The sequence below is a fragment of the Temnothorax americanus genome, unplaced genomic scaffold (assembly GCF_048541705.1).
Source record: "Temnothorax americanus isolate GAGA-0224 unplaced genomic scaffold, ASM4854170v1 Scaffold16, whole genome shotgun sequence".
Taxonomy (NCBI): domain Eukaryota; kingdom Metazoa; phylum Arthropoda; class Insecta; order Hymenoptera; family Formicidae; genus Temnothorax; species Temnothorax americanus.
This window is the reverse complement of record NW_027509297.1, coordinates 624,030-651,975: the sequence shown is the minus strand read 5'-3', so window position 1 is coordinate 651,975 and position 27,946 is coordinate 624,030. Positions and strand designations below refer to the sequence as shown.

At 38.7% G+C, this 27,946-nt stretch overlaps 1 protein-coding gene and 1 long non-coding RNA gene across 2 annotated transcripts in view; one reads left to right on the top strand and one right to left on the bottom strand.

Annotated features, from left to right (window-relative positions):
• The window catches only part of LOC143895636 (mannosyl-oligosaccharide alpha-1,2-mannosidase IA-like), a 301,183-nt gene that overhangs the window by 22,937 nt on the left and 250,300 nt on the right, over positions 1-27,946 (bottom strand). The window lies entirely within an intron of this gene.
• Positions 17,595-27,946, top strand: part of LOC143895480 (uncharacterized) — a 48,238-nt gene continuing 37,886 nt past the window's right edge. Inside the window, exon 1 of the long non-coding RNA XR_013256333.1 lies at positions 17,595-18,462. This is a non-coding gene — a long non-coding RNA (uncharacterized LOC143895480). The remainder of the gene's footprint in view (positions 18,463-27,946) is intronic.

Below are 27,946 nucleotides of genomic sequence, written 5' to 3'. Positions count from 1 at the left end.
CGTTGATATATGTTAAATATACAGTAATAAGGGACATGTGTAAGAAAAATCAAGTGAGGTTACCGACACTTTACAAGAAATAAGTCATTCTAAATGTGCGTTCGCGGAGCGTGCCATTCTATCCTTGTTTACGTCTAATGAACGAGAAAGATAGAATGATGCAAATCGCCACGGCCGAGGTTTTCAACGAACAATACATGTACTTAGCGATCAAATGAATACATTATTCATGTCTTAAAATATTCCCTGAAGTTTCCGGATTTTGTACATACCTTGAAAATAAGGGCTTGCCGAATGTTTTGCTCTGATATATGAGGTTAAATATAAGTAGTGGATCCACGCGCATATTGCTTTACTCGTACCGTCATGCCTGACCTAACCTAAATCGAGTCCAACCATACTACTATTGTAATATTTTTTTTAATTAGTAAATAATTAAATACGATTAAATCGTGCGTGTAAAATCATGTTATATTATTATAATTATTGGAAGGCTGTGTAATGTTTGTTTTCAATTACCTCATGACGGACTGTTACTTAATTGACTAGCTGGGTCCGGCGCGAAAGGACCACCTTAATTGACCAATAAAATAGGTTTTAATGCTCTCTCTCTCTTCCGCGATAAATATGTAAAAATTTATTTTATTTGTAATAATTACATTAAACGGTCGTAATAAGTGTGATAAGATGTCAAAATTTAACAAAATAATAATTTATAAGTATAATACAATTAAACAACCCACTTTAAGACCTCGGCATTATCATTTATATTATTTTACTAAAGTTTTCTTTTTCTAGAAAAATATTCTATTTTTTTACTTATTTTAGAAACTTTTAGTAAGTTTACATTTATTATCAAGAGACACGGTAGTGTCTCGCGCCAAGTACATCTTTCTAACTTGGATACATGCTTATCCAAGTTTAAGATAAATAGCAATCAAGAGAAAGTTATATGCGGTTAATTATAACTAATTGTAAGTGACCATTGATCAAAGCTTAGTCAAAGTTACAATTAGCTTTCAATACAAGAAACACGGCTAAAGACGATATTTTCCTATATACTCCTGCAACACCACAAATTATCTACAGACCATATCGTATCCGACATTTTACGAGCAAACTTGCGACCTCGAGTTTCCAGCAACATGCTGCTTCCATCACATAGTTGTGGTCATGATACCTGAATCGAATGTGGCTTGTATGCGACTCATGTGTGCGATGCGCACGTTGCATACTTTGAAACTAGAATTCGTGAAACGTTTTCGAACTTATACTCGGCAACCGTAAAATTTTGGGCACAAATGTTTCATATTTTCGCGGCGCTACATTCTTAGTTTTCTTTTCTTTACAAAAACAAAAGAACAAACATGTTCAATTACTTCTGAATAAAAGACTTTTGTTATATACTAGAAAATATTTTTAGCTTATTAGAAATTTATTAACAAATGTGTGTGTGTGTGTGTGTGTGTGTGTGTGTGTGTGTGTGTGTGTGTGTGTGTGTGTGTGTGTGTGTGTTAATCTATTAATATTAAATATAAAATAAAAGCTTAAAAATAAAAATACAAATTAGATAAACAAGTAGAAACTTGCACATTGTTTCCTCGTAGTTTTTAATTGTGCAAGTAGAAACTTGCACATTGCTTCCTCATAGTTCCTAAGTGTGCAAGTTTTTATTTTATTCGAGGTATAATTATCGGTATTTATTTTGTTTTGGCTTCCTCATAGAGGAAGCTGTGTTAGCAAGGTTCTGATTTCACACTTAACTCTTTTGGGGACTGCGTAAATAATTATGTACATTCACTAAAAAATACTAAAAATACTTGTCCACTTAAAAACTAAAACAATATGCAGATTTCGCCAAATTCAATACCAACCTTACTTAAATAATACTTTATCGATAAAAAAATCAGCCCGATATTAAAATATTTGAGGATAGCGATTTATTTTTAATTCTATTATATTTTCCAGTCTTTTCTACCCCTATTTCATATATAATGGTTAAAATTTGGTTGATCAGATCAAGTTTTATAAAGCTTCTATGTATGTACGAATTCCTCGAAATTTCAAATGTGTGTAATACGAGATCTAATCAATAAAATTTTAATGAATTATATATGAAATAGGGGTAGAAAAAACTGGAAAATATAATAAAATTAAAAATAAATCGCTATCTCAAATATTGAGAAAGCGGCAGCGTAAAACACATTTTCAAAAAAAAGGAAAATCTGCATAAAATCTATACCGGTAGACCGATTTCAATAAAATTTGAGGAGGACATACTTTCTATGATACTCTATTTGTGTGCAAAAATTCAAACTGGTATCTAAAAAATTGTAGAAGTAGATGCGTGTACAAAAATCCGTACACACACACACACACACACACATACATACATACTTCCGGACATTTTTTACTAATATGATTTTTCGACATTTTTAGAACATTCTAAACCTATTTCCATCAAAATCTCGAAAAAAAAATTTTTTCACCATTACAAAGCTTCCTCTATGAGGAAGCAAAAAAAATTAGAAAGTGTGTATTGCACAAGAGAAGTTTAATATTAGATTTGTTGCATACATACACTGTTGGAAAATTTGTGTTAAATATAACATAAATCACATGTCCAAAACGGTCCACTCAAATTTTTGTGTTAATTTAACAAATATGGATGTGTTAAGTGGTAACACTGATATTATGTTAAAATATTTCAACAGAAAAGAGATGTAATTCTGATCGTAATTTAATGTTAATTATGTGTACAATTAACATAACTTTTATGTTGAAGTTGAGATTGTAAGATAAAATCAACACTCTATTTCTGTAAATTTGTATTCCTACTTCTTTTATAGAGTAAAATCAACATTCTTTTTCTGTAAATTTTAACACATTTAATAAATACGTTTAAATTGTGTTACTTTAACATATTTTTTAAGTTATTTTAATTATTTTACATTTTAAATTTGTAAAATTCATTTAACATATAGCAGGGATATGTTAAATCTACACACGTATGTGTTGATTTTACACATAAATTTTAACAAGGACTTTTTTTAACACACAGGACCTCTGTTTTCAACAGTGTATGTTTTTAATGCTATTATTAATAATATTCTTAATTTTTGTACGTATGTGCATGCATCTATACTGTTGGTTACCTTTCTTTTTATCCACGTAGGAAGGTATCACAAAAATTTTTAAAAAATTCAGTGCAGCATGTATATTTCAATGAATATTCTCAAAGAATCTTGCATATCGCGCGCCACGGATAGCTTGCCGTTATTATTATGTCCGCGCCGTGTCGACAATTCTCAAAAACAAACTCCGAAGAATGCTGCATTTTATCTCGTACCTCGCGTTCAAATGGCACGTGCAACCGCGTTATTCGTGCGTATATGCGCAACACATTCCCATCAGATACGCATATACGTTCGAAAGAAATCGATTCATATCATACTTGTGGTTTTGATGCGGGACTACACTTCGATATTTGCGCAAAGAGCATCACTATTGTGCTTTCAGGTGCCCACTAATATCGCACGAGATAACGTGCCTGTGAATTTTTAATTTCCAACGTGATATAAAAAAGACTTGAGCGATCGATGTTCTTATACATTCTCCGATATTAGACTTCCGCATAATTAAATAGCGTGCCTGACCGTGGCATGTATCAGGACTATCAAGTCCACATTCTACGTATAATTATATAATCGTCACTGTTTCAACGCGATCGTTCCGCATATACGGGTTTTTCAGACGATTATATCGGCTAACTTACTCCGACAGCGATCTAAGTTGGCCTTTTGCGGTTCGGCGTGTCGAACGAACGTGAACGAGCCGTTCGTTATAAATACCTTGGCAAAACGGTGCCATTAATCAACCCCGTTCTTCGTCGCGCGCGCACGAGAATGCTAGACGTTCTGGTAGACCGCTTTGCCGGGCGTATTCGCTAATAAATGTTTCACGGTGACATGTACACCGGCGACGTTCTCTGCGGTTCAACGCCACTGCCGTTCCACGGTAAGCGGAACGTCCGTCCAAACTCTCACATCCCGCTTACTTCTTCGTTTACCAATGTACAGCGACTATCGGCTTCTCAATCTATAATGTCAAAGGACAAAAGTCCGTGCGCTAAGGTGATGGCTATATCCGATGCAATTCGATGCTGATACATGGCAATTGATGATGATACATGCCTTAAGCTTCTAATTAGAATAAATATCTAAGAACCTTATAAATAAAAACAATTTAAAAATTTTTTTTAAATATTTATTACATAAACAGCTATCTTATAATAAGCTTTTGGGCCTGAACAGAATAGCTGACTTATAATTTTAAGACAATGTTTTATGCTTTAAGGCATTGTCTTTCGTAACACACAATACTGTCTTGTGTCTCAAGTCTTAAACATATGTATAAAGTGTCAACGTTTGTAAGACTTGAGACACAAGACAGTATTGTGCGTTCCTAAACAAACAAAGATTTAAAGCATAAAACATTGTCTTGCAATTATAAGTCAGCCGCATTCTGCTCAGGCCCTTTCTCTAAAAAAACAGATGAATTTTTGCGTTGGGACGTGTAAAATCGTGTGTCTTTAATCGTGTATTTTTAAGATTCAAGGTAAATTTTTTTATATTATTACATTGTGCTTTTTCATTTAATGTGTACCTTTTCTGCGTGAAGTCAATCCAACGCATTGGCAGTTCCCAGTATTGCATACCAGTTCCGCAAATATTCGTTAAACAATAAGGAAAATTTGTCGAACACATATCAGACTTCCGTATTTTCGTCGCATTTCGAGTCTCTATTTCATCCCAACATATTACGAACGCGCGGACCCGTTCTCTCGACAGGATACATAATCTGCAATTGTATTATACGATGTACGCGTTTTCCGCCGTATAGCTATGCGGATTAAATTAATTTAGTATAGCGTGCAACGTTGGAAACGGCAAACGCATCGACCACGTCGCGTGGGAATTACTGGGAAGTTTTCGGTACTGCGTTTTCGTCGGCGCTCCCACAAATTCTCTCCTTCTCGCTCCCACTTATCCTCAACCTTTCTTCATCCTTTCCTACCTCTCTCTGTTCTTTATAACTATGCGACATGTTGTATGCATCTCTTGCTACCGGACGACACGTGGATTAAATTAATTTTCCGGCGAGCGTTCTAGCTACTTGCGCAAAAGCGGCGTTAATGCTGGCGTGGCAGGTGGTTGGGCAAAATGATTTCCGTGTGGAAACTGTAACCAGAGCCGCGTGGTCTTAAATTAAGAACCGGGATTAAAAAGTGAGCCGTACCGTATACGCGCCGGTGAAGTCGTAAGTCAGATCATATTTATGAGACTCTTAGGTTTAAGTTTTGTTCATTAAATCTTTTTTTTTTTATTACTAAAGGCGAGCACGTGTACATAAAATAAGTAGTAAATATTACGTTATTTTTTTAATGATCCTTAAAATAAATGGTCCGTAATAACTCGAGCAAACTTTTGACACTTGCGTAATTACTTCATTAATCTATTTGATCATATTCTATATCTGATCTTAACGTTTCTGATGTATATAAATTAGAATAACATATAAAATTATAATGTTATTCAAAGTGTAATTTTATTAACTTATGGCATCTTAATAATTTTATTGATTAATTTTACGGTTGTTCTTAATTAACTCATCAGTTAAAATTATATTCTGTAATATTTATATGCGTTACATTATTCATTAATATATACAATTAAGTAATTTACTTATAAAATTTTATCTCTCTACATATTTGTACTACATGTTTTTTCTTCTTTCGAGTTAAAATAATAAGAATATTAATGCAAAATAAAAATTTTATTCGTAAATTTAAAATTTTCCAAAAAATGTAATGCAAGTTATCATTTATTTTTTATTTTAGAGGAAAAAATTATCCTCACTATTACAAGTACATCCACGTTAATTAATTACCCCTATAACTAAACAATTCCACTTAACAATAAAGCAGAGATCAAGCTTTGTCGTTTGATTTCGCGCGTTAATACGCTAATGTATTCCCTATTAGCGTTCCCGACCGAATTATTACCGGGCATCGATCATAGAAATTTGACACTTATATGCACCGAAATTTCGCTAACACCACCATGGTCCTGTGCTCGAGAATGATCGATTGCCCTTTACCGTGATTGATCCAGAGCTACCGTGTAACGTTCGACGTTGGGATGAAGGGTCGCACCCTTCTCTCGAAGCATAAAGGAACCTTATAGTCGCACGCAATCGATCGCAGCAATTGGAAAATCATGACTGACCAATCAGATAAGATCGGTATGGGATAATCAATCAAGACCTTGTTTGGTTTAAGTACGACTAATTCGCCTTTTAGTAATTATGTCAAATAGTATAATTGAGACGAACAAATTGTAAATAATGGAAGTAATAGATTTCCTTTGCTTTTGATGTCTTAGCTGCTGTAATATATAATGCAATAAATATATTATATTCTATAATTCTTCATACAATCTACTTTCTCTAGATATATAAATATGATATGTCTTATTAAGATATAATATATGACATAATATTATTAAGATATGACATAATATTAAGAAATATTATATCATATATCTCCAATTCAAAATTTTATTTTTATTACAACACTTACATCAAATTAAGAAGTAGTCTACCACGTAAGGCAGTTAGCTCACGATCCAAAGGTCCCGAGGTCCCGAGTTCGAATCCCACCAAGGTAAAGTTTGTTTTTCAAATTGTTTTTCAAAAACGAGAAAATATTTATAGACTGCATCTTAAGAAACAAATTTAGTTATAAAATAGTAATAAAATTTTGAAATAAATATTTTTTTTATTTAGAATCGCACCTTGGGCAAACGTTGGGTAGAAAAAGTGGAATCTGTTTGGGTGTCTCCACGTAGAATCGTACTTTTGAAACGTTACATTTCTAATCCGAATCTTCATAGATTACCCAATCAGAATCCATCATTTTCTTGGGAAATCGGGATAGATTCCAGTCAGATCCCCAGAAAATTTTCTATGCGGGTCGATGATTAGTGAAATCGACAGGATCGATTGGTTGACATATCGTTGTTGGGTGATAAGACACGATATAATTTCGCGGTACCAGCCGGAGTAAATATAGTTATAATCAACCGCCGCGCGCTGGTTTTTTCGAGGTTGGTAATAAGCAGCCCGAGTTCTTCGACGAAGAAAGACCGGGGTGGATAAAAGCGCCGTAAGGGAATCTGCGAGAATTCCTCAAGATCGATGTACGATACCGTAGACGAAGGGGGCCTACTTTTCGAGGCTTTCGATATTGCATCGCCGCTTGTCAATAAACTTGAAAAAAAAATTTCCATAAACCTATGGAACGTAATTATAACGATCTTTATATTCTCGGCACAATTATTACGAGATTATTAAACTAATTTGTGCGTAATAATATGGCCGGTCTTTTTTAGTCTTTGCTTCTTATAATAATTAAATTTTTTTCGAGGCACGTATGTATACATTATTAAGAAAAATTCTCCGACTAGTTCGGATACGAACATAATTATTATCTTATTATAGCCTATTACGTATTTGTTGAATCGTTTTACTTCGTAATCCACTTTGGTTCACACGCTCTTGACATACAACGACGGGGGCAAACGGTGTTACTTAATAGGAAAGATCAAGGCTCTGCGGTCTCCTTAATTTGAATCAACGGTGGTCACGTTGCGGCAGGCATCCAGTTTGGTCACCCAGACCTCAAGTAGTCAAGCCTATCAAAGTGCAATGCATGATGCCAACACGCGTTCTCCTAAACCTATATCAAATCTGTGTGTCTCCATATATATGCATACATCGATGCATGTTGCTATATACCTCTGTCGCGCTTGAATATGTCGCGCAATGCATCTCCGCCGCCCAAACTTCACTGCCGACAGCTTCGCTTATACATCTACGTTACTAATCAAGTTCTACGGTTGCTCGCTCCCGTCGGACTCATCTTTCGTCTCTCCTGTTACAACGAGCGCTTAAAGTACTTCAGAGCTACGAAGAACGGTCACTTACGAAGCAAAATACCTGTATACCTAACCGCTTACTCTCGAGACTCAGAGGACTTAGGGCTGTTTTTAGCGGTATAAAGTGTTCCTTACAACTTCCTAGCAGTTAAGACTAGCGGTCTCCGGTTACCGAAATATGCATAATGCATGGGAAGAGCACCTTCTCTTCGCTCTTCGGGTAGGTTATGAACGTTGTCACAGATTATCGTATTCAGCACTGTGTTGCGGGGGCAAGATACCTTCGACGATTTTATCAGTTTATATCTGAATTGAGTATATAACAAATCCGTGTAGCAAAGATAACGCAGTACAAATACACAATGTCTTATTTTATCTCTCGTTTAAATAAAGCACTTATACTCAAGATATTGGATCAAATTGCAAATATTGATAATTTTTTATAAAAACTATATTTCAGTGAATATCGATAATTATCGATCTACGAACGAGTTTTGGGAAAGAAATATAACGCGGTGCCAAACATTCTTATAGACAAATGAGTGTTTATTGGAATTTTGCTCGATAGAGTACAAAGCGAGATAACCAACCACTCCGCCGTGCTTGCTTTCATCCAAACCCCTCACATTCATCGCTCTTCCAGACAGTCCTTTTCCTGCTTATGGCGAGCGCGCGACTGCCTCGGATATTTCCATTTACCTTTTACTCTAGCAAACAAGAAGGGATCCTCGTGGCTGTTCAAACGAGATCTCCAATAGCTCGTGGAAATTGGGTAGACATTGGAAATGAATCGAAAGAGCAAATAACGCGGAGCAAGGGAGCGGCGTGCTCTTCGGTGAAGTGGCGAACCGATGAGTGGCGTCGGGGACTCGGTCGCAGCCTTTGTGTCAGCAACGAGGGGGGGGGGTAGTAGACCGGGGGGAGGTTTGAAACAGCGTGGAGTTGAAGCGCACTCCGATGTACGTACGGAACACGATTTTACGGCACTCACGAGGGATGCTCGGTACGCCCTCGATAATCCCACGAGCGCTCTTGATCTGCTTGATCCGTTTCCGCTGTCTCTATCCGTCCCACTCTATATCGCCACGAAATGTTTAAATGGCCCTGACGAATTATACACGATGAATTCCATTTGCGACAGTAGTTTAATATTTAGCAATATCCTCGAACGTAATTATCGACGAGTCGATTAGCGAGCGGAACTTCGAACTTTCGGGTAAGATAAACTTTCGATCGATATGTATATTTAACGATCGCGCCACGCGCCATGTTATATATATTTAACGCGGCGGTAAAGCTCACAAGTTGTAGCGGTGCTTTTTAACATTGCTTACGCGAAAAGGTTACGGAAGTACTTGCTAACAAGTCCAAAGTTTCTACCGTGGAGAAGGGAGGCGTGTGCTCGAGCGGGAATATACGTCTGGAATTAATAATGCGCCGCTAAAGCTTTACCCACATATAATACGCGGGCTAAGTACGGCAGGTGCGCGACTTACCGCGTATATTTAGGTTAGTCGAGCTAGTACCACTACCAGTATTATCAGCGCATTCGTTGTACCACTCATACGAAAATTATGCGTTAATACCTTAAATTACATTACTATTTATTTTATATGAGAGAAGCTGCAATAATTGATCGGTTTTAAATATATGCTGGAAAGAGTGATATGCTCATTATATCCAAAAGTATTCTTTCCTAGTCTATTTGTGTTAGCCTATAGTTTTCTGTTATTTTGCTAACATACTCTTATTTGACAGATATTTAACAAAATATCTATTTCTTTAATAATCACAGTCCTGTACGTATGTCGTAGCAATTTTATATATCCTTTCTTCTTAATAAAATGTAGCTAATTTTTTACACTAAGATGTTAACATTTAATTGTTATCATTTACTACTACGCTGTTTATTTGCATTCTCAACATATTATTTTTCAAAGAATTTCTCATATGACGGATACAAGATAGTGCTACTTCCTGTCATAATTACATCGCCATATCATGTTACTGACCGCAACAGAGATAGTATGTCATCAGTGGTAACAAGATAACCATCCAATGCTGGGCATAAATTGCTTAATATAGAATATAGAGTAATTCCAATTATATTCTATCTCTATTCTTGAAAAAGTAAACCTGTTCCTACTCACACAACGAATAGTCCGCCTACTATCCGGCGAAATTGAATTTTTCCCATCTGTCGCAGGAGACGAAGACGAAAGTGTAAAGTGGAATATTTTCGTGCGGGTTATTTTCGTATTTTGCATCCAGAAGCGTAAAGCGGTGCGGCGCGGAAAAGGCACTATTTCAATGCAAGCGTTAATCGAATAGAGAACAAACTTCGTATGGTGATTATTCAGTGCCACATGCATGCAATATTAAATTAGCCATCATTACCGTGTTACAAGGGGTGAGAGTTCATAATTTATATTGACGGATAACAGCGGCAAAGTGAGAAAATCAATTATACTTTTTGATAGGACTGTAAGAAACAGTAACTAAAATATTAAAATTAGTCCAATATTATTATTAATTTCGAGATAATTTCTAACCGGTGATCAAATCAGTTTAAGTAATTGTCATAAAAGAAACAGCTCCAAAATCTGTGACGTTGTTCTATAGAATATTGTACATGAGATCATTAATCTTCTCAATTCCGTTAAATAAAACGGAAAATTTGCGAGGGTCGATAATTTGTATGTTATAAAAACACATGTTAATCGCACGGACGTAACAATATTAATTTTCGAAACATTTCAATGTAAATAATGAGATAATGCTAATGCATAATAATGTTAAAAAATAAACAGAATAAATCTTGCGACAATTATTTTTAAATATCAGATATCTTACGATAATAATTATTATTTTCGCGTATAATATGTGTGACATAAAGTAATTACGTAAATTAATTTACGTGGTTAGTTCTTCAATTCTTGTACTAATTGTAAGTGATGATGTTTTTCTTTGAATTTCATCACCGTTTATATAAGGAATAATCGATGAGAACCTACGGCATAATAATTAACGAAAATAAATTGCACGCTGGGGAGAATACGGTAATATATCTACTGCTTTTTTTTCACTGTATAATAATTCACGAAATTGTTACATTTTTAATGATACTATTATGCGATGGAAAAATGTATAAATATAGAATCTCATGAATTATTGCAAACATTAGAATCGTGCAGGTAAGCATTCAACTGATCACGGTTGAAAATCGGGGGAATTAGTATTTGGAACACGGCGAAAAAATTATAAACTACAAATTGACACAGCAATATAGAGACCTTAAACAATTAGCCATTAGTTAACTTATCGAAAAATAAATGAAATAAATAAATATTGATAGATTCCGGTACATAGATAAGATTAGAATCGAGCGAAAATCGAAGAGATAGGAAGCAATCGCATCATCCATATGGCACAGATACCAGGAATTCCAGGAACCCGCAGAATAGGAAATTCAGAACTAAAGAGATAGACATCGACGAGATCGTCTTTCCACGATGTTCTTTTGCGTGGCAATTTAAATCGCGTAAAATTATTATTAAATTCCGTGCATGAGAAAAATCTTTTTAATAACAGTTAAATCAGTGGAATATAAAACTGTTCAAACATCTATGTCTGATTTAATCTCATTTTAACATATATTCCACAATTAATTCTTAATTGAAACTATTGATTCAATTTAATTTATCGCAATATATGTAAAACATTTTTAATTTAATCAAAAAAATTCCGAAACAATTTTTATTTCGAAATTTGATCTGACGAAAGAAATAGATTAATTAGTATTAACAGACATTGATAACTTGTGATATCTGATTTGTGATTATCTGATAGCTCTCTCCATTTTTTTAATTAATCAATTTAAATTAAATATCACATATCATGATTTCTAGGAAGAAATTGATTCAAATTAAATTCAGAAAGATATATTACATGCTTAAAATAATAAATTTAATCTTTATTCTAAAAAAGGAATAATTGAATTAACTCTTTCGTGCGTATATGAATATACATGTATATACGAAGAGGGTTGCTCCCTCAGCGCTTCTCGTACGTCTTTGACTGTGGAAATCGAGGTGTGATTAACATTTTGCTGTTCGTCGAGTACTATCCTACAAAAAAAAGAACACAGTAACCTTGGACAAGATCTTTGACCATCATTCCCGACAAGACCATTTTCTTCTTTTGTTTTTCTTACTTATATATATGTATATCTCATATCTTCTTTAAAGTTAGTAGAATTTCAGCACCATTTTTATCATATAGTCACTGATATATTATTTCATTTTTCAATAACGGTATTTTCAATTTACTATCAACTCCAGTTAACAAAACTCAAACTTTGTGTTCACTGAGTTCTCTGTAAGTATATGGTTATCACTATAAGGTTATCATTTTTAATTTTCATATTATCCACGCAAATATTAACTTCAACTCTTATTATCTTTGAGCAGACCTCTCGAAGATCTTTTCGACTTCTATTCGCTTTGACTCGCGTAAAGAGAAATATGGAATTGAAGAGGGTTAGTAGAACTTAATTGAACAAAGTGCGGCGCGTTCTGCAAGATTTTGCATAATGCGGGTAGAGCAAAACGCACTTGTTATGAAAATAGGGAAACAAATCGCTGATCCTGGAAACCTAGTTTCCCCTAACACCCCAAGATGTCCGTGAATTTTAACATAACCCGCGAGAGTTTCCTCTGTACTTAACAAACTTTGCCGCGGAATAATTTCTAAAGTACTTCGAGCAGCTTCTCTCGTCTTTTAATTAATATGGCGATCGCATCAGCGATGCATCCTTAAATATTTATTACTCGAGTCTAACGCGCGAGCTTAAGCACGAGCTATAATGTGAAAGCTCACGGAACGAATGCGACGCGCGAAATACATTTTTTGCCAGTTTTTATTATTATGTATGCACTCTGGACGGGTGTTTATTCGATGTACAATGTGAACGTGACTATTCATCTCGGGACGCAATTTCTTGCCTAGTGTTCGTTCGCGCGCTCGCTTCCTCGCTCGCTCGTTCAGTATTTGCTCCCGCGGCGAAGGAAAATGCGAGCGTCGCATTTGCACGTTAAATCGGATAAAACGAGCGCTCGATTTACCACGGAAGTAACGCGCCATTTCAGTCATTTTGCGACACGTCCTCGTTACACAATATTCCAGTAAAATGTTAAACTTGGTTAAATTTTCAAAATGTTCAAAAGTAAGAAACTCATATATATATATTTTTTTGTTCACTGTGTTATATTAAAGTTATATAAACTTTATTTTTATTGCAGTATAACTGAGATAAAATTATATATTAATCAATTACGCGGCACACATATTTTTCTAAATCTAAATACTCTAGGAAATTCGTAAATAATATTAAAATAATTGATAAAAAAGCATAAGATCAAAACGTTACTTTACGTATCGTCGACTCAATGATAATTCTAACAAGTTAATTTCAAGTCTCTCAATTATCGTCAATGCTCTCGAAAACTTCGACGGTTAAATACGGAGGTAGATAGGTAAATGCGACGAGTTTGGCAGACGAATGGTGCAGCTTAACATTTTCTTTTCGTTACGCGTAAACTAGTTGGCTTCCCCTATAGCTCTAGAAACGGAACGCTGTGTCGTAAAGTACCGTATCTCTCGTTAGGAAAGAGAAAATGGAGCAAAGGATGGCGCGTGGAAAGAGCAGCTTTTACACCCGTGAGAGTATTCTTTATTACATAGTGTATACACAGTACGTCGTTTTCGCCAGAGAATCGTCTTCGTAGAATATACTTACATTTTTTGCATGATCAGTTTTTCAATAAAAATCTTTCTAAATGTTTCATATTTTCTTTGTAAATAATAAATCGCGATGAAAGATGGAAATACTACAAAGAGATTTGAAACAATCTAGTCTATGTATATTTAAACTATTTATATTTTTTCACAGTATTTTTATCAAATTTTTGCTAAAAATATATTGCTTTAACTAAAAGATAGAAATATAAAAATATAAAAAGATTTTAAACAATTTTTACATTACATTCTATTAGTCTTAAAATTAAAAATTGTATAAAGTTAATACGAAGTTGTATGAGTTGTAGACAATATTTGTTCTGCAGTGTGCACCAAGAAAAAAACGAGTCCGTAATTATAATCGAGGAAAAACAAGAGAAAAAATTATTAATTCAAAATTTCCATTATTAAGCAATTTGTATTAACTTTGCATTAAAAAATGTAAGCTCGACGTTTACGCTCCAGCAAAGAGCAAAGTTTCGTCCAACTGTACACAAAATAAAAAACACACTATCTGCTAGCTGATGTCTATCATTGTGCTTGTTTTGTGCGAACAAAAATCGATATTAAAGAGATAGATGGTTTAAATAATCTATGTAGCTAAATTGAAACGGTTTATACTGTTATGAAACCACAAAATGCAATCCCCTGAGAGATATCGGATTATTAAAATAGAACATAACCCTTTGCACAGTATTTTTGTAACTAGTTTTTTCGTCGATCATCGAATACGCAACAAATATGTAACATATTTTAGATTTATATTTATAACTTTATCTATATACTTTTATGTATAAACGAGGCTTTATTATTATTTTAACATTTAAAATAATTTTAGAAATATTTCTTGATAAAAACAAAATTATAAAATTTTCACATATCACATATTTTTATTTCATACAAATAGAAACTTGACATAAAAAATTTGATTTCTGAAACATTGTAAATACATTGAGAATTTGCGTTTTATATTATTCCAATTGATTAAACGTATATATGGATAATGTATTTAATAATTTAATGTCTCAGTATTATTAAAGCCGTCTGTATTACCGACCAAATTCAATATCTGTCCTTGTATAGACAATGATAATAGACAAGGATAGACAAGGTTATAGGTTATATTGCATTCATTACAATAAATCTTTTTTTGTAGGCTTTTATTCTTAGTTCCAATTGCACGATATTGTTCTTACATGTTGTCCCTAGGTCATGCCGGTCTAATTTTGTGGATCTTTATTGTGAAGTTTTTGTACAAAGCAAATATTGTCGTCATGTATACCAAAAATTAACAAAAAACATTAATTTTTTTTGTTTTTGATATAAATTCGACCACCATGACCTAGATTTTGATGCGTACTTTAACTTTGGAGAAGGATTTTTAAGTCCATAAAGCCAATAAAAAGATATGCGTTAAGAAAAAAACCGGTATTACAGACGGCTTTGAGATCCCCTTAAATTATTTAATTAGATAAAATATTATACGTTATTCAACTGTTTCAGAGTTTGACCCGGTTAGAATAGATAATCAAAGAAGACGTAACCTTGCGATCGGTGACCCGATTCACTTGGTATAGATGATATGAAGCTCTGCGGCGCTTTGGGGGCTTCGATGGCCCACTTCTCAAACTTGGCGAGGCGATAGGGCAGTTTAGTCTAGGTCGACAATGGACCGGTGTGGTAAAAGCAGACATTGTTATCAGGAACAACGACTTTGAACAATTCTGACCGATAAAAGTTCTATTTTGATATACGCATGTCAAACTATCTAGACATTTCTTATCAACATGTTTAGTAAAAAAAAAAAACACGTTTAGTAATAAGCAAAATTCTGTATTCAGACGTCAAACGTTAATTGTTTCAAAAAATAGAAAACCAAAGTAACCGATATTTGTTCTCTAGTTTTATCTATATTCGCTTCTTCATTCGATATATATATTTTTCCTTATATAAAGAAAAATTATGTTTATATTGATGCGTCAAGCGCTTGCTTAATTATAACGGGACTTTGCAGCCTATCGTCCATATAAAACAGTTTAGTCGATAGAATTACATTACTGGGATGATAACAGGATGTCGATAATAAGTGCAAACAGAAAGCTTATCCCAATCGATAAAAATTGAGCGTATTGGGGTTAATCGTGACGAAATCGTCATCCGGTCCGGTGTAAGCCGGTTTAAATGATGAATCGCTCTTCAGATATACGCGAAACGATGCAGATTGCACGAAGCTGCCTGCATGCACGAGGCTGCAGTGCAAATGATTCGCGGAACAATCGATCGCGGTGCATATATTCTCCTGCCAATACGTCGATAAATCATCCTGACAGGACGAGAGAAAAGTTTTTAGGGAAGATGAAGGAACCACCAGTGTGGTCTTAGACGAGCAAAAACGGTTCGGATTTGCCGAGCATGCTGGTATGCGACTCTTTGTTCCTTTTTTTTTTTTTTTATTATGAAACTTCGTCTCAAGACGAAAGGAAAGTGTAAATCAAGTACCGCGATCGCGAGAATTCTGTGCAAACACGATTTAGATTACACATCTCAAATATTCCAAATACATTCAGACATTATATGTCACCCGTATATCTCGCCCAGACTTCGCAAATATTTGATTAATTTGGACAGTTTCGTTAACTATCGCTGTTATCGTACGCATTCTAGCGTAACTTTCGTCGCGATACGATATCGTTGTAACGTAATTTATCACGTGATGTAACTTTAATCATATATGATGACGAGTGAAAATTTTCGTAGCGCGGATCAAAGAAAAAAAAACAATGTATTTTATGCGCGATTCCACGTTGCTCCGAAAGAGACAAATCGATTAGACTCACGGAGTCATTCTTTTAGGCTTGAACGATCACCGCGGGAGGGGGGAAGACGTAAAAACATACCCGTCCAGATCGACCCGGAGAAGATTCCAATGAAAGTTTTCTCGGTGAACTTTCATTACGTACGTCTCGTAACTCCTTCCCCGGTTGTGGCACCGGTGCGGTGCCTCTATTCCGTCGTCGCGAGGACGTGAAAAGTATGATTGGAAAAGTTCGCGAGATGAAACCGAGTATTCCCATCGATTTTCGGACAGCATCCTAGCATACGATTAATCGGTGACTTTAAGTACTCGGTAAATCTCCGAAAGAGACAACTCTCTTAATGAGTGATCGTTCGTAAATGCCGATGAGAGTAACGAGTCCCGTAAGTTTAAAGAAGTGCATTTTGCAAAGTTTGATCACTAATTTTAGTCATAATTATCAAAAATTGCTCTGCCGATCGGCCTGTCAGTCGCCGAGCCGTTAATCTTTCGGACATTTCGCAAAGTATTGCTTGCGAGACCATTAATCTTTCAATAATATCTTTTGCATTTTGCTAACAAATGAACTAAGAGTGATAAATGACAGCATAGAACTAGCTGTTCTACTAAAAAATAATAACAGGAATCATAATTAAATATGTAATTAAGCACCTTGTAGGTACAATGGCATAAATAAAGTAACGTGGCTAAAAGAGGCCATTAATGAAAAGAGGTGTCCCATATTTCTAACAAATAATCTTTTATCGTAAGCCCATTATTATTAAAGCCACGTGTTGGAGCGCAGAAAATACATTCTCTTGCTCGCGCGAGCGTACAAAGAGCACGTAGCGTGCCAGCAGAGGCGCAGCATCCGCGTAGTACGGTCAAGGTAAAGACGACGATTTATTTACGATCCGCATATGCACCTTTATGTCTCTCAGATAGTACGCACGTAGCTCGCAATACGATATGAATGGCAATTCGTTGGGCTGAACGGATCATTCAGGCCGCGCGTTGCAGGCCGATTCTCACTTGCACATATACTCTTCGATGACGACGATGCGCGCACGTCGTCGCGTCGCGTCGCGTCACGTTATAACGTTTCACCGCGTGCCTGGTATAACTCCGCGCAAGAACAAGTATACCGGAGATCGTCGTCGACTACGGTCGACGTGATTTCCGACCGTTTGCATTCCGCGTCTCCGCCACGTGTACTCGGTGAATAGCGTTTCGCACGCGCAGGTTGAATGCAAAGGACTCAACCCCAGTAGTGAAAGACGTAGAGAAATTGCAAAATCACGACGTTGGTTTCTTTAAGAAGAAACTTGATTCGCCGGACTGCATTATGCAAACGTTGTACTATATACGTTTGCACTTAAAAACTTCTCGCGGTCATATTAAATGTTATCGCCGCGCCGGAGAAATCGACGAGGAAGTGCGCGCACATCGCAGGCTATACCTTTTTCCTCGATTTAATCATTGTGACATGTCGATATAATTATTGCAAAAAAATTTAGCGTGTACGTATTTAAATATATATTTTACAGTTTATGTCATTCGTTATTGGAACGTCGCGAAATCTTAATATCGTGGCCGTGTGATACGAATATACCTTGCGCCTACGACATGTGAACCACGTATACTATAAAAGTATAAAGTAAATGATAATTGTGAACGTGAATCGGCTGTGCAAACAGGGATTTGAACGACGCGACGACGATGGATGTGCAAAATCGAGCTGCGCTTTCGAGACGTGTGAGATACTGGAATACATTACGCGATGATCTGCGCTGACCTTTCACGTGCCATTATGCCATCGGGCCAGTAGCTCTAGCTGTCTAGTATGATTGCCAGGGACAATGGTCAAACAGAACGGTAATTCTATTGTTGATAATTGCGCGATAATACGCGGCGATCAAGTGCTATTCGCTATTAGGTATACGAATTTTTGCAATGCGGTAGATCGAATCAACGAGAGTTATCAGGAGAGATACAGTACAATTATTTTATCACGTTGACTTTGCGTAGGATAATCAAACATAAATCTTTAGGGAAGACACTGCACATGAGCATACACGGAAAAAAAGAAGTGTCAAATCAAGACTTATATACCCGTATATTGGCAACAATCTCTCTCTATAATCTCGAAATAAGATTAGATTAGTGTTAAACGAAGATAACTTGCTTGAATGAAGGCATTTATAGTTCAACCAAGAATAAACGTTGAAATTCTTGTAAGAAGATTATAGATTGTTGCGTATACACAAGTATTGATTTGACACTTCTTTTTTTTTCTATCTTTACCTTCAAAAAATGAGCGAATTTTAACGGTCGCGAAAACTACGCTATTCCCTTAAACTCTTCTTCAGTTTACGCAGACGAGTAAGAGCGACGTTGCGCGGGCATAAAAAATTCTCACAGCTGAGACATTTTTGTTCACTTACGTGTTATTTCGTGTTATTTCACCCAACCCTCAAACACCTCACGGGCCTGCCCATTATTTTTTCAGGCGTGCTAATGCTTCGCTCGTAAGGTGATCCGACGTGACATCTCGCTGCGACGCCTCAGGCATCCGCGTCTTTAGCGTGGATTTTCGTCGCGACGCGCTTTATTCTCTTACGGCGGCAGTTTACTCGCTTTCCCGAAACGGCCAACCGTCGCGCGCCTCTCTCTCCCTTGATTGCAGCTATCGAGGTAACTTCTTGCATAATGCATATCGGCCTAACGCCGAGGAGATGCAGGAGAGGAAAGAGGGGTAGAGCGACAGAGAGACAGAGAAACAGAGGGAAAGAAAGAGTCGGAGTAGCGCGCAGCTATGTAAAAGGTGCGCCGCGCTATACAAGAGTGCAATTTAAATTTTCGGACTGACTCACCGCAGAGCGGCAACTTTTTCAATATGTATATAGTTTTTAAAAGCACCCGCGTCCTGTTGTGCCTCCGCCCTGCATAATGCAAAGTAGCCTTCGTATCATCCGCACCGTTTTGCCGTGGCGCGCGGCGACCCCGGCGACTATCTGCCGGTCCGTGAATTTGTACGAACGTGGGATATGCACGGCCCCCGGGGTCGCCATTTAGAGCGACGCTTTCCTTTTTCCCGTCGCCTCCCGTCGCGAGACGCTTTAAAACCGAGCGTTTAGATTTACGACTCCGACCCTCCGACTGCGCCGTTGCAATTTCGTCGCTCCTCCTTTTTTCGCAGACCGATTCTCGGTGAAAGGATATACAGGACCGCATTAGATTCGCGCGCATTAGACTTTCATATTCGCCACGCGCAAGTGTCCCCGGCGGTCCCCCGTCCGTTTTTCCGTCGTGAATAGAAATGCCCCGGCGGCTTGGAAAAACGACCGATAAATGCCGAATTACGACCGCGGGGCGCGGAATTTCCGAGCGAGTGCGTCACGTTTTCCGCGCGTGTATCGCGAAAAGCGTAGACACGGCGAAAGCTCGCGGAGTGAAATATATATCGCGGGAGCCAACCGAATTTGCCTCCCAAATTATACCGTTTGATAGACTTCTGCAAAAAAAAAATCTTCGAATTGACCAAAAAATATCGTCGCGTCGCGTCGTGGACGCAAACATTTTTCAACGGTACTCGAAAGCAGGTCAAAGCACGTAAAATCGCGAAAAGACAAACAAATGAGTGTAGCGCTTCAATTGATTGTCGCAATCCTACTGTGTTATGATTGTTAATCACGAACGTGCGCGAGAATATGAAGAAGTACGTAGAATTGGATAATTCATTATCGTAAAATTATCAATTATAACTCGTTTTCATATTAATTACAATTCGCAATTGTGGGTGTGAGTCAGATAGAGATAATATAAACAAAATTAAATAAATAAATTGACATTCCACTTAATTAACATTCATCGAAGCCATTAAAATTCTACGATATTACGGTCTGAATACGGTTGGAGCATCGCGATAACACTTACCAATAAATAAATAAAAGATACCAAAATCTAATAGAGCAGATATAGATACTTTAAAGGTATCAAAATTAACTTCTATCACAAATAGTAAAAAAAAAGTGTATTCTTTCTACACTGAGAAAAAAAATTGTTAATCCCAAGAAATATTTAGTTCGATACGTTCAACTAAACATTTTAGTTAGTTAACTAAATATTGGTTGTTTCATCAATTTATTTCGTTTCTTTAATCAAGAATTAATTAATTCAACTAATGTTTAGTTAACTAACTAAAATGTTTAGTTGAACGTATCGGACTAAATATTTCTTGGGATTGACAAATTTTTTTTCTCAGTGTGGAAACAAACTATTTATTCTTATTCAAATATCTGAAGTTAATCAGTTTAATTTTTGTCACACCTAAATCGCGATAATAATGCAAACAATAATTTATATACCGATAGTAATATATTCATATAAAAATATATATAAATTTCGTGAAATGGTTAAAAACAGCGAGATTCGTATTAAATATTAATTTCCGAGATTCATTACACTAACGAGCGTTTGGCGCGCGGCGTAATACTGCGAGTACAACTACAAAAGCCCGGGCGCGTACGTTCTGGATTCTGGAGGCTTGGGAAGGATAATTCACCGAACAACGCTTTCAGCACACAGATTTGACAGCTGAAAATACGGTTCCCCGCAAATGACTACCTCGTTATCGCCGTTGCTATTAATTAAATTTAAATAAAATTTTTTAATCTTATAAAATTGTTATTATACATTCTTTTCTAATTGACACAATGTAAAGATTTTTCAATGTAGTGCAACAATTATTTTTTGAGGCAATATACATGTTCTCTCTGTAATTGGCGCTCTAACTTAAAGAGATATCATTTCTTTTTTGTAATTGTAATAGATCACTTGAAACGCGACTCTTCTTTTTGATAAGGTAACATAATTTTGTGACGTGTATCACTTGGGTTATAATTTTTCGGAAATAAAGATACTACTGCTTAGATTTTTTCGAGATTTTTCGAGATATAAAGATCTACCACTTGTTACTTAGGTTTTTTTGAGGTATAATACTACCACTTTCTTTTTTTTTTTAGGTAACAACATATACACTACTATACGTGTACTTGGCGCCTTTTTTTACCTTTTTTTAAAAGGTAATTTTGTGCGGATATCACGCCTTTTTGTAGTATATTACGCATTGTATAAACAGTATGTACAGGATAAAGCTATTTGGAGGTATAATACTACCACTTTGTTTTTTCGAGGTAACAACATAACAGGGTAACAACATAATACATATACACTATTATGCGTGTACTTGGCGCTCATTTTACCTTTTTTTTTTAAAAGGTAATTTTGTACGGATATCACGCCTTTTTGTAGTGTTACGCAACTTAATCTTATAAACAATATATCTTATAATTTCATAAACCGTATATAATACAAGGTATGAAGCTAAAAGTGTTACGGAATATTATTTCTAAAGAAAACAACAATTTAATATTTTGCTCAGTTTTTTAAAAATAATAATTTGTAACCCTTTTAGTTGTACACCTTGTATATATTTTTCAATTTCAACATAAAACATAATCGCAATAAAGCATGATTAATGTTAATAAGTCGTTAACTGTAAAATTCTTTATTTATTTTTATTTGCGTGTCTTACTGAATGTTGTTCGCAACTGTATATGTACCGATATCTTCAGGTATCGATATTTTTGATAATTATTTTACGTCAGACATAATTTTAATTCATCCAATTTTTATTATGTCTAAACATAATTTTTGTCCAATTTTATTATGTCTAGACATAATTTTAATTCAGCGATTTTTATTATGTCATGACATAATTTTAATTCTGCCGCTAGGGAAATTTTAAGTCGATTTTTATGAATCAAGCTTGAATTCAATGTTTAGGTGTCCCAGGTTGCCGATGACGAGGTCCACATAGCGCGCTCTATAGTTTTCGGTGTCCAGGTGTATTAATACCTTGAATTTGATGGCCACGTGTTCCAAGTTGCCGATGACGAGGTCCACATAGTGCGCTTCGTAGTTTTCGGTGTCTACATGTATTAATACCTCGAATTCGATATCTACGTGTCCTACATTGGGTGCGTTCAGCCGATACTTTGCTAGCCTAGCAATCGTGAGCAATCGCTCGTTTTCGCTCGTTTCCTCTTTTTTGACTTACTGGATTAAAAAGAGAAGAAACGAGCAAAAACGAGCAACTGCTCACGATTGCTAGGCTAGCGGAGTATCGGCTGAACGCACCCATTCAGATTTAAAGTTATTAATACACCTAGACACCAAAAACTATGAAGCGCATTATGTGGACCTCGTCATCAGCAACCTGGGACACCTAGACATCAATTTCAAGGTATTAATACACGTAGACACCGAAAACTACGGAGCGCAATATGTGGACCTTGTCATCGGCAACCTGGGACACCTAAACATTGAATTCAACATATTATTACACCTGGACACCGAAAACTACGAAGCGCACTATGTGGACCTCGTCATCGGCAACCTGGGACACGTGGACATCGAATTCAACGTATTATTACACCTGGACACCGAAAACTATGAAGCGCACTGTGTGGACCTCGTCATCGGCAACCTGGGACACGTGGACATCGAATTCAAGGTATTAATACACGTAGACACCGAAAACTACGGAGCGCACTATGTGGACCTCGTCATCGGCAACCTGGGACACGTGGACATCGAATTCAAGGTATTAATACACGTAGACACCGAAAACTACGGAGCGCACTATGTGGACCTCGTCATCGGCAACCTGGGACACCTAAACATTGAATTCAACATATTATTACACCTGGACACCGAAAACTACGAAGCGCACTATGTGGACCTCGTCATCGGCAACCTGGGACACGTGGACATCGAATTCAACGTATTATTACACCTGGACACCGAAAACTACGAAGCGCACTGTGTGGACCTCGTCATCGGCAACCTGGGACACGTGGACATCGAATTCAAGGTATTAATACACGTAGACACCGAAAACTATGGAGCGCACTATGTGGACCTCGTCATCGGCAACCTGGGACACCTAGACATCGAATTCAACGTACGATTACACCTGGACACCGAAAACTATGAAGCGCACTATCTGGATCTTGTCATCGGCAACCTGGGACACGTGGACATCGAATTCAACGTATTATTACACCTGGACACCGAAAACTACGAAGCGCACTGTGTGGACCTCGTCATCGGCAACCTGGGACACGTGGACATCGAATTCAAGGTATTAATACACGTAGACACCGAAAACTATGGAGCGCACTATGTGGACCTCGTCATCGGCAACCTGGGACACCTAGACATCGAATTCAACGTACGATTACACCTGGACACCGAAAACTATGAAGCGCACTATCTGGATCTTGTCATCGGCAACCTGGGACACGTGAACATTGAATTCAAGGTATTAATACACGTAGACACCGAAAACTACGGAGCGCACTATGTGGACCTTGTCATCGGCAACCTGGGACACCTAGACATCGCATTCAACGTACGATTACACCTGGACACCGAAAACTATGAAGCGCATTATCTGGATCCCGTCATCGGCAACCTGGGACACGTGGACATCGAATTCAAGATATTAATACACGTAGACACCAAAAACTACGGAGCGCACTATGTGGACCTCGTCATCGGCAACCTGGGACACGTAGACATCGAATTCAACGTATTATTACACCTGGACACCGAAAACTATAAAGCGCACTATCTGGACCTTGTCATCGGCAACCTGGGATACATAGACATCAAATTCAAGCTTGATTCATAAGAATCGACTTAAAAATTCCCTAGCGGCACTTTCTGCCAAGCATAGAGAACCTACTTTTCCGTTGACTCAATATTTATTATATATATACCTAATTTTTACTTAAATAGAAATCTTCCTCCTGACCGATAAGTTTATCGACCTAATTTTGAAATACGCGCGCGATATCGAAACTGGCGATACCTGCGCCGCCAGCGTCGAAAAAGTGAAAGTGACGTTTCTCTGATAGATCGCGGCGTTAGGAGGAGGAGGAGGAGGAGGAGGAGGAGTATCTTAAAAATAAATTTTCACATTTGGACTTTGCGTCGCAATATCTCCGCTCGTAAGGCACGTAGCGGAATATTATGAGAGAAACCCCCCCCTAATTGGACCCCAGGCTATCGATCAAGCCTACTTAGAACTTGATCCGTTCACTCGTTATCGAGATCTCAACATCTCGGGTACTCGCAACTCGTCGCGTCGCGTAAAAGAGTCACGGTCGGTCTCGCTCCGCGTGTACTTGGCGCGAGACACTACCGTGTCTCTTGATAGACCCGAACGGCCTTGGTCAACATTCTTCGAGGTCGTCGGCTTCGACCGGCACCCTCGTGTATCGCGCAGATGTTTTCTCGATTGTATTGAAGTTCTCAGTTATACAGAAGTCACCAATGGGACTTTTGAGGATTTCGTGCGAAGTGGACAGGCAAATCGCACACGCTTTTTCAGAATTATAACCTTGCTTTTGTAACATTGACCATGGGTTACGTTGGAATTCGTGCACTTTCACAACTTTAAAGTGGTAAAAAACAAGAAATTGGCATAGCAACGAAAATTGGAAATCGATTAAAGCGTTACTAAAGTGAAAATTCATCGAAAGTTAACCCAGGAATAAATTTCTGTTCATATACGTAATGCGTTAATTCGACAAAGTATCTTAATTTTAATTGACGCTTTTTTATATCAATTTTAATTAAACGGATACTTTTTTCTCTTTTAAAAACACAGAAGATGTACAGAAGGCTTTTTAAGCTGAAAAAACTTCTTCGCAACCCTGACGAAAAAGCGAAAGAAATTAACTCAAACTCCATACAAAGGAGTCGACTATATATTTCGTTGCTTCCCGGTTTCTTTCCGCAGAGCAGTTGGTTGAATTGAGATTTAACAATCTCACAGAAGATCGCTAAGTGGACAACCGAGTGTCAAAGATCGAATTTCGGCAGTGATCACTATAGAGGTACAGTCAGAATGGTACGGTCGCATTGCCGTGCTCGTTCTTCTCCGTGAATCATCGTTGAATCGAAAAATCGCCAAATAATCCCCGGATCTTATTCGCCTTTCGGATTTCTAAACCGCTCGCGAGTCGACGCGAGTGAATCAGCCTCGCAAAGTTGCCTCTATACACGAGTATAATATGGCAAAGACAATTCGCGATCTTCGAACAACTTCGTTAACGACACTTCGACGACACCGGATGACTGCGGACAACGCGACTCACGCCGTTAAGATAAAATGCAGTAGCGAATACGAGGATTTCTCGTTATCGGCTTCAGATAAACGTCATTGCGTAATTGCGCCAATTTATCGGGATTCACCGAGCGGTGAACCGCGCAAACTGACTGTCGCGATTCGTGTCGCGATGCGATAACGGAGAAGCGATGTTCCAGCCTGGTGTGAGCCACTGCGCTCTATCTTATCGTCGAGATACATAAAAGGGAGAGGAATCCGTGACTTTTCGGATTTTCAATACTTTACCGATTTCCGAACGACGAAGGGGGGAGGTCCTCTCGTCAATCCCGGGCGAAATCTCGTAATATCACAGAACGTTTTATCACAGAACGATAGGCAGTATATAAGATTCGGTGAGACATCCAGGTGTATCCCATTCGAGGGCAGAGAGAAGAAATCGATCGTGCTATTCGTATATGCTTTAGCAGGTGTATCCCTTCCTCGTTGGAATTTGCGAGCTCGCGCAAACGATAATCCTGTCCGGGTTCTTCTCGCTGAAGCGGCGGTTACCGGGGAGGTCCTCGCTGATCCTCGCGTTAAAGTACGCACGACGAGGTCGACGATCGGCGCCGTTCCGGCATGTGCGGCGTCCGGTCCACTCGTCGCGGTATATTTGTCACGAGGTAATTGTCTCTGTCGGATATAGCGACGACGCCGGCTGCGATTTTCTCGCGCTCTCCTCCTCCTCCTTTCGCGACGGCACGCGACGGCGAACGGATTCGAGCCTCGATCGCACGGTCGGCGCCGGCCGAGTGCGGATCGCGTCTCAAAGGGTCACGCGGAGCTGTTGCATGTCCCGACGGGGCCGGGGCAGCCGGCGAGCAAAGGCCGATTATTATTATTATTAACCGCGCGGCGGTGTCGCGCCGTTTCAGCGTCGAAACTGGAGCGCGACGATTAGCGTCCGATTGTAACCGCGAACGTGTCCGGCCGGGCGATGCGATAACAGCGGCGATAATCGTCGATTATCGAGCGGTCGAAACGCACCCCCGGTGAACGAGCACGGCGTCGAACGAGCGCACCCCGTGCGGGGGAAGCAGCGTGGCGGTTTAATAAAAAAGAAAAAAACGGGGGGGGGGAAAAGCCGGCACGCGCTGCCACGTCACTCCATTCGCGCGTAATCGCCGCGGCGTGAACTCGGCCGCGCGTTTATACGCGCGTGAAGCTAACTGTGAATGGCGCGCGCGTCACACGCCGCCGCGCGCGGTCCTCCGGCTTCCCTCGGCGTGACGAATGCTAATTGACGAGAGTCACGAGCGCGCGCGGGCTTGCCACGAAAATATAGGCCGCGTCCGTCGAGCCTCTTTCGTCTCGAACTTTTCCCTCCTCGAATTCCGTTCGACAACGACGAACGAAATCGACGCTGGAGAAGTCGACCTCTTTCACGCGCCACGGGACACGTTGGGCGCTCGCGTAGAATGTCGGGAACGCGCGGAATGTCGCGGGGCAACTCTCCGGATGCGTGTCCGCGATCCCGTCTTTTTCCGCAAACGGTACAATATACGACTGCCGCACTCACTCCCGCGCACTTTTGCACTCAAACGGCACTCGCGAGTATATGGACGGACGCCCGCCGCGCGCGGATATATTCGGTCGCACCACACAAGGTCGCTCCTTTTTCGCACGGTCGCTGCGGCGCGACGCGACAGGGAGCCGCTGCCGGGTCGACGAATTAAAAAATACGAAAACCGAGAATTTTTAAATGCCGTAACGCGCGCGATCGCGTCCGCTGGAGCACTGACGCGCGGTTCCGTCCGTACCGAACTCACCGCTGACTCCGCGAGCAACTGCGGCCGACTTCGGTTCGGTCGGAGTACTTCGGCGGCGCCGCTCGCCCGCCGCCGAGTGGACCCGAGGGCGTCACGAAGCGCCCCGTCCATCCGCCGCGACGTGCGGCCCGACGCCCGACGCCCGACCGGCCCGACGACGACGACACACGACACTCCGGTCTCGACCTCGGGTCGAGGCGGAGCGCGGAGCAGCGCCGGGCGAGAGATCGCGGAGATCGGGACCTTGAACGAAGAGCGTCGCTCGATTATGGAAATGGTCCGCGTTAATCGTGACATTAATCCGCGTGACGGTATTTCGGTAACGTCCAGAGCGCGATCCCGTCCCATC